The sequence below is a fragment of the Manis pentadactyla genome, chromosome 14 (assembly GCF_030020395.1).
Source record: "Manis pentadactyla isolate mManPen7 chromosome 14, mManPen7.hap1, whole genome shotgun sequence".
Lineage (NCBI taxonomy): Eukaryota > Metazoa > Chordata > Mammalia > Pholidota > Manidae > Manis > Manis pentadactyla.
This window is the reverse complement of record NC_080032.1, coordinates 21,121,526-21,134,301: the sequence shown is the minus strand read 5'-3', so window position 1 is coordinate 21,134,301 and position 12,776 is coordinate 21,121,526. Positions and strand designations below refer to the sequence as shown.

Below are 12,776 nucleotides of genomic sequence, written 5' to 3'. Positions count from 1 at the left end.
CCCTTTCCCTTTGGTAACTGTTAGTCCATTCTTGGGTTCTGTGAGTCTGCTGCTGTTTTGTTCCTTAAGTTTTTGCTTTGTTCTGACACTCCACAGATGAGTGAAATCATTTGGTACTTGTCTTTCTCCACCTGGCTTATTTCACTGAGCATAATACCCTCTAGCTCCATCAATGTGTTGCAAATGGTAGGATTTGTTTCTTTCTCGTGACTGAATAGTATTCCATTGTGCATATGTACCACATCTTCTTTATCCATTCACCTACTGATGGACACTTAGGTTGCTTCCATTTCCTGGCTATTGTAAATAGTGCTGTGATAAACATAGGGGTGCATATGTCTTTCTCAAACTGGGCTCTTGCATTCTTAGGGTAAATTCCTAGGAGTGGAATTCCTGGGTCAAATGGTATTTCTATTTTGAGTTTTTTGAGGAACCTCCATACTGCTTTCCACAATGGTTGAACTAGTTTACATTCCCACCAGCAGTGTAGGAGGGTTCCCCTTTCTCTGCATCCTCGCCAGCATTTGTTGTTGTTCCTAGTCTTTTTGATGTTGGACACCCTAACTGGTGTGAGGTGATATCTCATTGTGGTCTTAATTTGCATTTCCCTGATAATTTGTGATGTGGAGCATCTTTTCATGTGCCTGTTGGCCATCTGAATTTCTCCTTTGAGAAGTGTCTGTTCATATCCTCTATCCATTTTTTAATAGGGTTATTTGCTTTTTGGGTGTTGAGGTGTGTAAGTTCTTTATATATTTTGGATGTTAACCCCTTGTCAGATAGGTCATTTACAAATATATTCTTCCATAATGTAGGATGCCTTTTTGTTCTGTTGATGGTGTCCTTTGCCATACAGAAAGTTTTTAGTTTGACGTAGTCCCATGAGTTCATTTTTGCTTTTGTTTCCCTTGCTTGGGGAGATGCATTCAGGAAGAAGTTGCTCATGCTTATAATCAGGAGATGTTTGCCTATGTTGTCTACTAAGAGTTTTATGGTTTTATGACTTACATTCATGTCTTTAACCATTTCGAGTTTACTTTTGTGTATAGGGTTAGACAACAATCCAGTTTCATTCTCTTGCATGTAGCCATCCAGTTTTGCCAACACCAGCTGTTGAAGAGGCTATCATTTCCTCATTGTATATCCATGACTCCTTTATCATATATTAATTGATCATATATGGTTGGGTTTATATCAGGGCTCTCTAGTCTGTTCCATTGGTCTATGGGTCTGTTCTTGTGCCAGTACCAAATTGTCTTGATTACTGTGGTTTGTAGTAGAGCTTGAAGTTGGGGAGCGTAATGCCCCCAGCTTTATTCTTCCTTCTTAGAATTGCTTTGGCTATTCGAGGTCTTTTGTGGTTCCAGATGAATTTTAGGATGATTTTCCCTAGTTCGTTGAAGAATGCTATTGGTATTTTGACAGGAATTGCATTGAATCTATAGATTGCTTTAGGGAGGATGGCCATTTTGACAATATTAATTCTTCCTATCCATGAGCACGGGATGTGATTCCATTTATTGGTATCTTCTTTAATTTCTCTCATGAGTGTCTTGTAGTTTTCAGAGTATAGGTCTTTCACTTCCTTCATTAGGTTTACTCCTAGGTATTTTATTCTTTTTGATGCAATTGTGAATGAAATTGTTTTCCTGATTTCTCTCTCTGCTAGTTCATTATAAGTATATAGGAATGCAACAGATTTCTGTGTATTAATTTTGTATCCTGCAACTTTGCTGAATTCAGATATTAGATCTAGTAGTTTTGGAGTGGATTCTTTAGGGTTTTTAATGTACAATATCATGTCATCTGCAAACAGGGACAGTTTAACTTCTTCCTTGCCAATCTGGATGCCTTTTATTTCTTTATGCTGTCTGATTGCCCTGGCTAGGACCTCCAGTACTATGCTGAATAGAAGTGAGGAAAGTGGGCATCCTTGTCTTGTTCCCGATCTTAAAGGAAAAGCTTTCAGCTTCTCGCTGTTAAGTATGATTTTGGGTGTGGGCGCTTGTCATATATGGCCTTTATTATGTTGAGGTTATTGCCCTCTATACCCATTTTGTTAAGAGTTTTTATCATGAAAGGATGTTGAATTTTGTCAAATGCTTTTTCAGCATCTATGGAAATGATCATGTGGTTTTTGTCCTTCTTTTTGTTGATGTGGTAGATGATGTTGATGGATTTTTCAAATGTTGTACCATCCTTGCATCCCTGGAATAAATCCTACTTGATCATGATGGATGATCTTTTTGATGTATGTTTGAATTTGGTTTGCTAATATTTTGTTGAGTATTTTTGCACCTATATTCATTGGGGATATTGGTCTGTAATTTTCTTTTTTTTTGGTGTCTTTGACGGTTTTGGTATTAGAATGATGCTGGCCTCATAGAATGAGTTTGTAAGTATTCCCTCTTCTTCTACTCTTTGGAAAACTTTAAGGAGGATGGATATTAGATCTTCACTAAATGTTTGATAAAATTCAGCAGTGAAGCCATCTGGTCCAGGGGTTTTGTTCTTAGGTAGTTTTTTGATTACGAGTTCAATTTATTTGCTGGTAATTGGTCTGTTCAGATCGTCTATTTCTTCCTTGGTCAGCCTTGGAAGGTTGTATTTTTCTAGAAAGTTGTCCATTTCTTTTAGGTTTTACATCATATATATTCAAATGCACAAGCTTATAATGATTATATAAAACAAATAAATCATCATGGAAGGATGCTAGCAAGCCAACTCATTTTGAAAAGTGGTTAATACATGGAAAGATTCAAATATTTACCCTGCCTCTCTCAGACAAATTGTACATCTAAGTAAGCAAAGAGTTGACAAAAGAAGACTTCTTTGTAGAAGCACTCCAGCCAATATTTGAAGGAATGACAAACTATCACTATTTTACAATCTCTATTTAATATACCTAGGCATTGAGCTTTAGCACCTGCAAATACCACAAAGAAAGCAGCAGACATTAGGTGACTGATGAAAATATACACCACCACCCATGAAGCAGTCTTGCCAAAAAAGAAAAAAAAAATCAAAGTTAAATCTGTTCAAACTGTGGTCTAGAGTTCCAAATATGAATTTCCAGGAAATAGACAGGAAAGAAAAAATGTTAAATTATACCAAGGATATGTAATAAGCATAATCCAGACAGTGGGAAACTTGACAAGACAAAGAACCAAGTTTCTTCAACAAATAAATTGCAAAGCAGGAAAAAAAAAAAGATGGAAAGGAAATTTATGGCTTAAAAGACATCAGCCAATCTCAGTATATGTTTCTTTTTTTTTTTTTTAATAATTATTTTTTAATGAAGGGTAGTTGACGCACAGTATTACATTACATTAGTTTCAAGTGTACAACACAGTGGTAGAACATTCATATACATAATTCGAGGTTCCAGCTATCACCCTACCAAGCTGTTACATTATCTTGACTATATTCCTTATGCTATACATTACATCCCGGTTTCAGTATATGTTTCTTATGTACATCCTCATTCAAACAATCTTTTAAAAATATTTGCACAAAACATAGGCAAAACTCTCTTGAACATAAATATGAATAACTTCTTCATGAACATATCTCCATGGGCAAGGGAAACAAAAGGAAAAATGAACAAGTGGGACAATATTAAACTAAAAAGCTTCCATACAGCAAAGGACACCATCAATAGAACAAAAAGGTATCCTACAGTATGGGACAATATATTCATAAATGACGTATCTCATAAGGGATTGACATCCAAAATATACAAAGAGCTCACGCACCTCAACAAACAAAAAGCAAACAGTCCAATTAAAAAATGGGCAGAGGACCTGAACAGACACTTCTCCAAAGAAGAAATTCAGATGTCCAACAGGCAGATGAAAAGATGCTCCACATCGCTAATCATCAGAGAAATGCAAATTAAAACGACAATGAGATATCACCTCATACCAGTCAGGATAGCCAACACAGAAAAGACTAAGAACAACAAATGCTGCCAAGGATGTGGAGTAAGGGGAACCCTCCTATGCTGCTGGTGGGAATGTAAATTAGTTCAACCATTGTGGAAAGCAGTATGAAGGTTCCTCAGAAAATAGAAATACCATTTGACCCAGGAATTCCACTCCTAGGATTTACCCTAAGAATGCAAGAGCCCAGTTTGAAAAAGACCTATGCACCCCTATGTTTACTGCAGCACTATTTACAACAGCCAAGAAATGGAAGCAACCTAAGTGTCCATCAGTAGATGAATGGATAAAGAAGATGTGGTACATATGCACAATGGAATACTATTCAACCATAAGAAGAAAACAAATCCTACCATTTGCAACAACATGGATGGAGCTAGAGGGTATTATGCTCAGTGAAATAAGCCAGGCAGAGAAAGACAAGTACCAAATGATTTCACTCATATGTGGAGTATAAGAACAAAGAAAAACTGAAGGAACAAAACAGCAGCAGACTCACAGAACCCAAGAATGGACTAACAGTTGCCAAAGGGAAAGGGATTGGGGAGGATGGGTGGGAAGGGAGGGATAAGGGGAACAAGGCACATTATGATTAGCACACATAATGTGTCGCGGGGGGGGCATGAGCAAGGCAGTATAGCACAGAGAAGACATAGTGAGTGATTCTACAGCATCTTACTATGTTGATGGACAGTGACTATACTGGGGTATGTGGTGGGGGCTTGATAATGGGGGGAATCTAGTAACCACAATGTTGCTCATATAATTGTATATTAATGATACCAAAATAAAAAAAAAATTAAGATAAAAAAATTAGCACAATCATAAGGCAATTGGAGAGTTAAACACTGCCTGCATATTTAAAGTATTCGTTAATTTTTAAAGATAAGAAATATTATTGTGCTTGTTTTTTAAAGGAGTCCTCATCTTTTAGATACATATTGAAATATTTATGGATAAAGTGATATGATATCATGAATTTACTTAAAAATAACATGGGGAAGTGAGAAGTGGGTAATGGTATAGCTGAAACAAGAGTGGCCATGAGTTGAAAGTTGAAGTTGGTGATGGGTACACACAAGGGAGTTTGTTATGCAACCTTTCTACTTTCATTATTTTTTGCAATTTTCTAAGTTTTGTTTAAAGGTTTTTTTTAAGAAGCTTGTAAAAACCAAAACAGGGTATAGTAAGAGGCTGTGAGAGCCCCATCACAGGCCATAATCAAGAAGGAAATAGACAGCCCTTTATTACAGTTCTTACAATGTAAATGCTCCACAAGAATTTCCTCTTCCAGTGCTAGGACTCTATGAAACTAGCAGTCTTTTAAAAGAGACTTAGCTGATCATCTCAATTCAACACCTTTTAATTGGGATTTTTTTAATTGGGAAACTTTTTCTTGAGACTCTCAGAACTGTTTATAACAGTTATTAATCCAGTTTCCTCAGTAAGTAAGTGTATTTGTGTAAATGCTTACCCTTAAGGAACATAAGAGAATGAACAAGTCAAGCAAATGAGAGAATACATTTAAAAATTATTTTTTAAAGCACCGGTTCAATTCACCTCTAGGTACAATTATTATTAATAAGCAATATGCTTATCAAATAATATACTTCATAAAACAAGGGGATGATATATTTTCTGGGATTGATAAGTAACATCTGTTCCCTCAAAATACATGCACAAATATACCATCTTATTGAGTAGATAGATTAGTTACTGTCCCTCCCCCCAAAGATTTTGTAAGATGGGACAGAGCAAAAACAGAAATAAACCAAACAGAAATTAAAGAGCATGCTAATTCATGACATAAGTACCAAAGAATCACTATTTTCTAGAGAAGGATGAGTGTGTGCAAAACATGTTTAGTGGTTAAAAGATGAGGCAAGAGAAATAGGTATAACACATTACCTGTAGCATTTAAATTATATTATTATACTATATATTATTATATATTATAATACTTCATTATGATATTATTCAATATCAACATTTTTATATTGCTACTATACTCATTTTGTGGTTTTTGTATTCCAAACAAATTTTTCAAAACTTGTACTAGGTTTTATACAACTGCTTAGTAAAATCTCCTGCTGGTAAAATGTAAAGGCATTGACTGCTGACAAGAATGTGAAGCAACAGGAATCTTAGACACTTCTGGGGGAAATATTAAGTAGTACAAAAGCCTCAGAAAACAATTGGCATTGTCCAGGTAAATTGAAAATGCATTTTCTTAGTTTCCCATGGCTACTGTAACAAGTTACAAACAGTGGTTTAAAACAACATATTTATTCTCTCACAGTTCTGGAAGCCAGATGTCCACAGGTCCAAATTCAGAGTCAGCAGGACCGAACTCCCTGCATGAGAATCTCTCTCTGGGCTCTCTCACCTTCGGGTGGCTGCTGTGGCCGCCTCACTCCAAAATCTGCTTCTGAGAGTACAGGGTCTCCTCCCTTTATGCTCTCTGTGCTCTCCCTCAGCCTCTTCTCTATTAACTTGTGATTGCATTTAGGGCTGACGTGATCACCTAGGTTAATCTCCCCAGCTCAAGATCCTTAACTTAATCATACCTGCAAAGATCCTCTTTCCATATAAAGTAACATTTACAGGTTCTGGGATTAGAACATGGTATCTTTGGGGGCCATTGTTCAGCCTAGTACATGCATATAGCCTATAATTCAGCAATCCGCTCCTGGGGAATCCCTTTTAGAATCTCTTGCACATGAATGCCACCAGATGTCAAGTACAAGAATATTCACAACAACATAATAACAAGAAAAAAAAACTGGAAACAACTCAAATATCCATCAAAAGGAGAATGGATCCACTGTGAGGTAGTCATAATTATGCAGCAGTGAAAATAAAAGTATCACTACACATGTCAATGTGGGAGAATCACAGAACACATGTGAGCTGAGAAAGAAGCAAGTCACAAAAATACATATGGCACATTGCATTTATAAACAATGTCTTATAACACACAAAACTGAGCTTTATAATGTTTAGGGCTGTATGCATACTATAAAACAATAAAGAAAAGCAAAAGAAAATTAAACTAAATTCAGAGTAGTTGTTTCCTGTGTGCGAGAGGGAGAACTGGATCATAAAAGCATGCACGAGGCTTTGAAGGTTCTGGTCCAGGGCCCATTTCTTACCTAAGTAGTAGGATCACAGAATATATATTTAAAAATTTTTATATTTATATATTCAAAAGTTCTACCCAAAATATATATGCCTTACATATATATATATATATATATATATATATATATATATATACATATATATATACTTTTTGAATATATGATAGTAATAAAAGGTATTGTAATTGCTATTATTATTCCAGCCCTGAAAAGCAGACCAAGATCATTATCCCCATTGCTGAGAAGCACTTAGTGGTTTCTCTAGAGAATGCCGTCATTGTATAAAGAAAGCACTCCCAGTATAAGGTGTGAATAGCCCCAGTGCTTCACATTTTTTGGAAGAGCGTGAGCTGATACACCTGCTAAACCCTGGGTGATGCTGTAGTTGGCTCTGCCTCTGGAAGGAGCTGCTGGTTGTCTAGAGAGACTAACACCTAGAGCAGAGACTCTTGATGTTGGGGTGGGGGAGAGTTGGGACAGGGGGAGGTAGTGGCAGAGATTGCCTCTTGGGAGATATTTGGCAATGCCTAGAAACATTTGGTTCTCACAAGTATAGAAGTGCTACTGGCATCTAGTGGGTAGAGGCCAGGGATGATGCTACACAGCCTACAATGCCCAGGCAAGCCTGCACGACAGACAGACATCTGACCGAGGTTAAGAAAACGTGCTTTACGGAGGGGGCGGAAGATGGCGGCGTGAGTAGAGCAGCGGAAATCTCCTCCCAAAACAACATATATCTATGAAAATATAACAAAGACAACCCTTCCTAGAATAAAGACCAGAGGACACAAGACAATATCCAGACCACATCCGCACCTAAGAGAACCCAGCGCCTCACGAAGGGGGTAAGATACAAGCCCCGGCCCCGCCGGAGCCGAGCGCCCCTCCCCCCCAGCTCCCGGCGGGAGAAGAGCAGGCAAAGCGGGAGGGAGACAGAGCCCAGGACTGCTGAACACCCAGCCCCAGCCATCCGGGCCAGAGTGCAGGGCGCTCGATACTAGGAAAACAGGGCAGCAAGAACAGTGAGCAGGCACTGGAGGCTGGGCGACAGAGGACATAAGAAAAGCGCGCGACCATTTTTTTTTGCTTTTTTGCTGTTTTGTTTTGGCTAGCGCTTTTTGGAAGTCTTAAAGGGATAGGGACCCCAATACTAGGGAAACAGGGCAGAAAGACCGGTGAGCAGAGGCCTGAGGCTGGCACCGGAGAATAAAGAAAAACGAACGACCACCTTATTTTTTTTTTTTTTTAATTAAAAACTTCTTTTTTTTTTTAAATTAAAAAAAATTTTTTTTCTTTTTTTTTTTGGTGGGCGTTGTTTTGTTTTGGCGGGTGCTTTTTGGAAGTCTTAAAGGGGCAGGGCGGGTCACTTAATCCAGAGGTAGGGAATCCGGGATCTCTGGGCACCCTAACCCCTGGGCTGCAGGGAGCAGGGAGGCCCCTTACGGAGATAAATAGCCTCCCAGCAGCTCCTGCTCCAACGCGACTCCACCATTTTGGAGTAGCTACCCGAGCTAGGCCACGCCCACAGCAACAGCGGAGATTAACTCCATAGCAGCCGGGCAGGAAGCAGAAACCCTGTCTGCGCGCAGCTGCGCAGCACAAGCCACTAGAGGTCGCTGTTCTCCCAGGAGAGGAGGTCCACAAACCAACAAGAAAGGAAGTCCTTCCAGCCGTCACTCGTCCCAGTTCTGCAGACTATTCCTATCACCATGAAAAGGCAAAGCTACAGGCAGACAAAGATCACAGAGACAACACCAGAGAAGGAGACAGACCTAACCAGTCTCCCTGAAAAAGAATTCAAAATAAGAATCATAAACATGCTGACAGAGATGCAGAGAAATACGCAAGAGAAATGGGATGAAGTCCGGAAGGAGATCACAGATGCCAGAAAGGAGATCGCAGAAATGAAACAAACTCTGGAAGGGTTTATAAGCAGAATGGATAGAATGCAAGAGGCCATTGATGGAATTGAAATCAGAGAACAGGAACGCATAGAAGCTGACAGAGAGAGAGACAAAAGGATCTCCAGGAATGAAACAATATTAAGAGAACTGTGTGACCAATCCAAAAGGAACAATATCCATATTATAGGGGTCCCAGAAGAAGAAGAGAGAGGAAAAGAGATGGAAAGTATCTTAGAAGAAATAATTGCTGAAAACTTCCCCACACTGGGGGAGGAAGTAATCGAACAGACCACGGAAATACACAGAACCCCCAACAGAAAGGATCCAAGAAGGGCAACACCAAGACACATAATAATTAAAATGGCAAAGATCAAGGACAAGGAAAGAGTGTTAAAGGCAGCTAGAGAGAAAAAGGTCACCTATAAAGGGAAACCCATCAGGCTAACGTCAGATTTCTCAACAGAAACCCTACAGGCCAGAAGAGAATGGCATGATATATTTAATACAATGAAACAGAAGGGCCTTGAACCAAGGATACTGTATCCAGCACGACTATCATTCAAATATGACGGTGGGATTAAACAATTCCCACACAAACAAAAGCTGAGGGAATTTGCTTTCCACAAACCACCTCTACAGAACATCTTACAGGGACTGCTCTAGATGGGAGCACTCCTAGAAAGAGCACAGCACAAAACACCCAACATATGAAGAATCGAAGAGGAGGAACAAGAAGGGAGAGAAGAAAAGAATCTCCAGATAGTGTATATAACAGCTCAATAAGCGAGCTAAGTTAGGCAGTAAGATACTAAAGAGGCTAACCTTGAACCTTTGGTAACCACGAATTTAAAGCCTGCAATGGCAATAAGTACATATCTTTCAATAGTCACCCTAAATGTTAATGGGTTGAATGCACCAATCAAAAGACACAGAGTAACAGAATGGATAAAAAAGCAAGACCCATCTATATGCTGCTTACAAGAAACTCACCTCAAACCCAAAGACATGTACAGACTAAAAGTCAAGGGATGGAAAAACATATTTCAAGCAAACAACAGTGAGAAGAAAGCAGGGGTTGCAGTACTAATATCAGACAAAATAGACTTCAAAACAAAGAAAGTAACAAGAGATAAAGAAGGACACTACATAATGATAAAGGGCTCAGTCCAACAAGAGGATATAACCATTCTAAATATATATGCACCCAACACAGGAGCACCAGCATATGTGAAACAAATACTAACAGAACTAAAGGGGGATATAGAATGCAATGCATTCATTCTAGGAGACTTCAACACACCACTCACCCCAAAGGATAGATCCACTGGGCAGAAAATAAGTAAGGACACGGAAGCACTGAACAACACAGTAGAGCAGATGGACCTAATAGACATCTATAGAACTCTACATCCAAAAGCAGCGGGATATACATTCTTCTCAAGTGCACATGGAACATTCTCCAGAATAGACCACATACTAGGCCACAAAAAGAGCCTCAGAAAATTCCAAAAGATTGAAATCCTACCAACCAACTTTTCAGACCACAAAGGCATAAAACTAGAAATAAACTGTACAAAGAAAGCAAAGAGGCTCACAAACACATGGAGGCTTAACAACACGCTCCTAAATAATCAATGGATCAATGACCAAATCAAAATGGAGATCCAGCAATATATGGAAACAAATGACAACAACAACACTAAGCCCCAACTTCTGTGGGACACAGCAAAAGCAGTCTTAAGAGGAAAGTATATAGCAATCCAAGCATATTTAAAAAAGGAAGAGCAATCCCAAATGAATGAATGGTCTAATGTCACAATTATCGAAATTGGAAAAAGAAGAACAGATGAGGCCTAAGGTCAGCAGAAGGAGGGACATAATAAAGATCAGAGAAGAAATAAATAAAATTGAGAAGAATAAAACAATAGCAAAAATCAATGAAACCAAGAGCTGGTTCTTCGAGAAAATAAACAAAATAGATAAGCCTCTAGCCAGACTTATTAAGAAGAAAAGAGAGTCAACACAAATCAACAGTATCAGAAATGAGAAAGGAAAAATCACAACGGACCCCACGGAAATGCAAAGAATTATTGGAGAATAGTATGAAAACCTATATGCTAACAAGCTGGGAAACCTAGGAGAAATGGACAACTTCCTAGAAAAATATAACCTTCCAAGATTGACCCAGGAAGAAACAGAAAATCTAAACAGACCAATTACCAGCAACGAAATTGAAGCGGTAATCAAAAAACTACCAAAGAACAAAACCCCCGGGCCAGATGGATTTACCTCGGAATTTTATCAGACATACAGGGAAAACATAATACACATTCTCCTTAAAGTTTTCCAAAACATAGAGGAGGAGGGGATACTCCCAAACTCATTCTATGAAGCTAACATCACCCTAATACCAAAACCAGGCAAAGACCCCACCAAAAAAGAAAACTACAGACCAATATCCCTGATGAACGTAGATGCAAAAATACTCAACAAAATATTAGCAAACCGAATTCAAAAATACATCAAAAGGATCATACACCATGACCAAGTGGGATTCATCCCAGGGATGCAAGGATGGTACAACATTCGAAAGTCCATCAACATCATCCACCACATCAACAAAAAGAAAGACAAAAACCACATGATCATCTCCATAGATGCTGAAAAAGCATTTGACAAAGTTCAACATCCATTCATGTTAAAAACTCTCAGCAAAATGGGAATAGAGGGCAAGTACCTCAACATAATAAAGGCCATCTATGATAAACCCACAGCCAACATTATATTGAACAGCGAGAAGCTGAAAGCATTTCCTCTGAGATCGGGAACTAGACAGGGATGCCCACTCTCTCCACTGTTATTTAACATAGTACTGGAGGTCCTAGCCACGGCAATCAGACAAAATAAAGAAATACAAGGAATCCAGATTGGTAAAGAAGAAGTTAAACTGTCACTATTTGCAGATGACATGATACTGTACATAAAAAACCCTAAAGACTCCACCCCAAAACTACTAGAACTGATATCGGAATACAGCAAAGTTGCAGGATACAAAATCAACACACAGAAATCTGTGGCTTTCCTATATACTAACAATGAACCAACAGAAAGAGAAATCAGGAAAACAACTCCATTCACAATTGCATCAAAAAAAATAAAATACCTAGGAATAAACCTAACCAAAGAAGTGAAAGACTTATACTCTGAAAACTACAAGTCACTCTTAAGAGAAATTAAAGGGGACGCTAACAGATGGAAACTCATCCCATGCTCGTGGCTAGGAAGAATTAATATCGTTAAAATGGCCATCCTGCTCAAAGCAATATACAGATTTGATGCAATCCCTATGAAACTACCAGCAACATTCTTCAATGAACTGGAACAAATAATTCAAAAATTCATATGGAAACACCAAAGACCCCGAATAGCCAAAGCAATCCTGAGAAAGAAGAATAAAGTAGGGGGGATCTCACTCCCCAATTTCAAGCTCTACTATAAAGCCATAGTAATCAAGACAATTTGGTACTGGCACAAGAACAGAGCCACAGACCAATGGAACAGACTAGAGAATCCAGACATTAACCCAGACATATATGGTCAATTAATATTTGATAAAGGAGCCATGGACATACAATGGCGAAATGACAGTCTCTTCAACAGGTGGTGCTGGCAAAACTGGGCAGCTACATGTAGGAGAATGAAACTGGACCATTGTCTAACCCCATATACAAAAGTAAACTCAAAATGGATCAAAGACCTGAATGTAAGCCATGAAACCATTAAACTCTTGG

At 38.6% G+C, this 12,776-nt stretch overlaps 1 protein-coding gene across 5 annotated transcripts in view; it reads right to left on the bottom strand.

Annotated features, from left to right (window-relative positions):
- HECTD4 (HECT domain E3 ubiquitin protein ligase 4) overlaps positions 1–12,776 on the bottom strand; it is a 177,916-nt gene that overhangs the window by 132,311 nt on the left and 32,829 nt on the right. The gene's annotated exons all lie outside the window — the stretch shown is intronic.